The sequence below is a fragment of the Limulus polyphemus genome, unplaced genomic scaffold (assembly GCF_000517525.1).
Source record: "Limulus polyphemus unplaced genomic scaffold, Limulus_polyphemus-2.1.2 Scaffold6728, whole genome shotgun sequence".
NCBI classification, from domain to species: Eukaryota; Metazoa; Arthropoda; class Merostomata; order Xiphosura; family Limulidae; genus Limulus; species Limulus polyphemus.
This window is the reverse complement of record NW_013672338.1, coordinates 25,635-29,529: the sequence shown is the minus strand read 5'-3', so window position 1 is coordinate 29,529 and position 3,895 is coordinate 25,635. Positions and strand designations below refer to the sequence as shown.

General features: G+C 31.6%; 1 protein-coding gene across 1 annotated transcript in view; it reads right to left on the bottom strand.

Moving 5' to 3' along the window:
* LOC111089596 (protein FAM234A-like) overlaps positions 1 to 3,271 on the bottom strand; it is a gene marked incomplete at its 3' end in the record, with an annotated part of 9,408 nt that extends 6,137 nt beyond the window's left edge. The window contains exon 1 of the mRNA XM_022402401.1: positions 3,190 to 3,271. The remainder of the gene's footprint in view (positions 1 to 3,189) is intronic.
* Positions 3,272 to 3,895: the final 624 nt, after the last annotated feature.

Below are 3,895 nucleotides of genomic sequence, written 5' to 3'. Positions count from 1 at the left end.
ATTGTTAGCCGACACTGGGCAGCTGGTACATAATTTAATAGAGTTGTTTAAACATTTGTTTAACAACAAGTAAAAGCTAACAATACAAAGAACTAAATTGTGGCAGAATGCTACAAGTTCTTCAAATGCCTATAGAATGATAGGTTTCTTTTTTGCGAGTGTAAAACACTTAAATACACTAGTTCGATTTTTTATACCTCACTACTACAAAGGCTTGGTTTGGTCTGAAGTTTTATTGGTGTAGTGTCCAGAGTCACAGACTAGTCTGGCTCAAAGACACACCCCCAATGGAAGAATAGACCATTCCAAGCTTTTACTTGTTGTTAAACAAATGTTTAAACAACTCTATTCAAATTCCAATACACTGTTAGTTATAGTTACAACAATTTTTTTTCTTCTCCACTATATGAATATAACAGTCTAAATGTATTTTATTATGTCTATCAAAAATCTTCAAAATAAAATAAATCTTCCTCATCAACTGCATTTTACCAGAAAGTTATTTTATATACCCTGTACTACTACATACATTATAGCTAAAAACATTGTTTATATAAATGGTGAATTGCCACCGTTTTCTATCTTCAGCCACCAGAACAATTTAATTCTCAATCTATTTTTAAGCTTTTCAATTAATGATATAAAAAGTTTATATACTAATTAACATATAATAATTTTTCACACACACAAAAAAGGAAAGACAAATAACATCCACAGGGATTGCGTTACGAAAAACACAATCGGAAGGCTTAACTTTAGAAACTGAAATAAGCTTTAAAGCATCCATATATTCAACCCATCAATAAAAGTCTGATATGGATATTATCTTACTTATTTACTTCAATCACATCTTTCATTTCTAAAATTTCAATTAATTCTGCTGTTAGTGTAGAAGAAAGAGACTATTATTTTTATTATACTAGCCAGACTTAAGCCAGATGTAATGGTCGTCTTAATTAAATTACAGATTACTTGATTATAAGGCACATTTCACTTAGGTCGGAGCTTTAGATAATTATTTTTTCCAAAACAGTCTTCTTCTCCACTTTAACATCATAACTGTGTCTAATATTTCATTAAATGCTATTTTACAGCTTTATTTACAAGATTCAAAAATTTTCCCACTATAGAAGTAAGACAGTTAATCTATAACTTCAAGGGCAACTCTTATTACACCTTTAAAATTATGAGTAACTTTAGTAATTTTCCAATCCTTAAACACCTGCCTACTGTCTATTGACCTACCAAATATGAAAAAAAAAAAAGAGTTACACATCTGATTTTTGACATCCTATAAAATCCTGGTATAAACATTTTTCTAGTTCTGGAGTTCTATTTTTACTCCACCAATTTCTCTAATAACCACCAAAGAAACTATTATTTACATGATTCAGTTCTATTTACTTGTGCCTCAAGGTTTGTAATGGTTTGTTATGAATTTTACACAAAGCTACACAAGGGCTATCTGCCCCTAATTTAGCAGTGTAGGACTAGAGGGAAGGCAGTTGTTATCACCACCCACCATCAACTCTTGGGCTACTCTTTTACCAACGAATAGTGGGATTGACCATCACTTTATAACACGCCTGCAGCTGAAAGGGCGAGCATGTTTGGTGTGACGGGGATTCGAACCCGAGACCCTAAGATTACGAGTCGAGCACCCTAACAACCTGGCCATGCCGGGCAGGTTTACAATGAAAGGCTCCTTCTGAAGTCGTAAGGTGAAATATTGAGTAATAAAACATTTTTTTTTGCTGAAAATAACTTATGTTTCACAATATTTATCTTTTTTCTTTGCACTGCTATTATTGCCAAGAAATTCAACCACTCTGCATTTAATTTTATTGTAAAGAAAAATTAAGTAAACCCTGCTCTGCCATTTAAATCACCAGTATGTTTAATGTTCACTGTCCATATAATAACCCATAACAAACTCATAGAATCAGACGATAATTTCCAATCTTCATGATATCACATCATTCAGAGCATTCATGTGATCTTTCTGAAAGAGTTAAATGCCCCTCCATCTAATTTTGTTCATCATACTTTTCATTTATAAACTATCAGTAAAAGTCTGATACTGATATTATCTTACTTGTTTACAGCAAACAAATCTTCCATTTTTAAAACTTCAACATAATGAATTCTGCCATTTGTGCAGAAGACACACAGGTTATTATTTTTATTACCCTGGTGAGACTAGTCATACCTAAGATTATATTAATATATATATAAATTCCAGATTACCAATAACAAGTTTTTGTCTCCATCATCAGATGATAACTCTACTCAGACTATTGTACAGATATTATGAAAATGATGGATTGGAGAAATAAAAGTATTAGGACTCTTAAGAACAGTGTACTCAACCTTTATATAATCAAAGATGAATCTTGATCATGAAAAAGAAGTTACTGCGTGTGCAAAAAACATGTCACAGCCTGTCTTCAAACCTTTCCAACATTTATTCAATGAAAATATAGTAAAATAAACTTCACAATATTAAGAGTTCAATTGTTAATACTAGAGGCAATAAAATAATATTTCATCTAAAACTAACATTTATTGTAATTAGAAAGTAACTATTAGTAGGGCTGAAATGTACATACTTATCAGGCTTACTACTAGTAATAAGCTGTACCAGTACTAGTATTAGAACGAAAATCATGAAAAAATTGCATCTAAAAAATCAACAAATTAAAACATAGCCTACATAAACCACTGCTATTAGTATTACTATTAGTGTAATTTACGTTGCAATATAACAACTGACACAAATCACAAACAAATTAAAATGTCTAATATTTTATCAGCCGTTCTTAAATAACTATCTAGAAAACTTCTCGGCCATACAGTTCATTACTTTAAACTTACTGAGTTACTTCAAAACAAAGTACAGAACAGGGGCACAGATTGATAGTGATACGTTCATACACATGGTACGTCAAACAGTGAAAGTGATATTAATAATTATTATAATATTGGCATAGGCTACGTTAACATTAAACATTTTCTTTAAGCCAAACTAATCTTGAGTTTTTACGTAAATACTAAGATAAAGCACTTTTCTTTTGTGACAGCTTAGATATTAAATTGAAAATCAAAGTTAAATAAACTTTAACCAAATTTACAGTTTAAAATTCTCCTCTTAAGTATAACCATAACATTCACTGGCGTCTGTAAACTTACCAGATATATTCACGGTCTAAACCAACGCGCTATTTCACGCTGCGCAGTTGTGAACAAATGTTTGATAATGCGCAACATACCGTATTTTTCGGAATACAAGACGCACCCTTATTTTGAAGACAAAGTTTTGGGGGAAAAAAAGCTACAGTTACATTTGAAAGATTTTTGTTGAACAAAAATTCAATTTGATACTTTAAAAATTAGTATATATTGTTCTAAACACAAAAGACCTCAAAACATCAAAATAAGAAAATACCGTAAATCAAAAAACGTTTACTGTTATTTAGTTTGGTTCAAAGCCTACAAAATCTTCATTGCTTTCACTGTCGCTTGGAAAAGAATCATTGGATCCAATATTATGGTCAAAGAGAATGTCATCCTCGGTCCCATCCATTGCGTTACTGATACAACATTTCTTAAATGACTTAATCACTACATCACTTCTTACTTTTTCCCACGAATTCTTCACCCACATGCAGACTTAGGCCTTTGCGTTTTATGAACCGATAACACCACAATGTATGACCAGTAAAATCTTCTAAACTATTATCACATGCAATCCTCTTTGCTTTACAAATTGTCATGTGTGTCGAAACGGACAATCCTTGCCTTCTCTGATCCACAACCCATTCGTACAGTTTATTTTCGAGATTTTGCCATTTTGTTTTTTTCCTCGGAAATTGCGTTTATCACTTTTAATCATTTT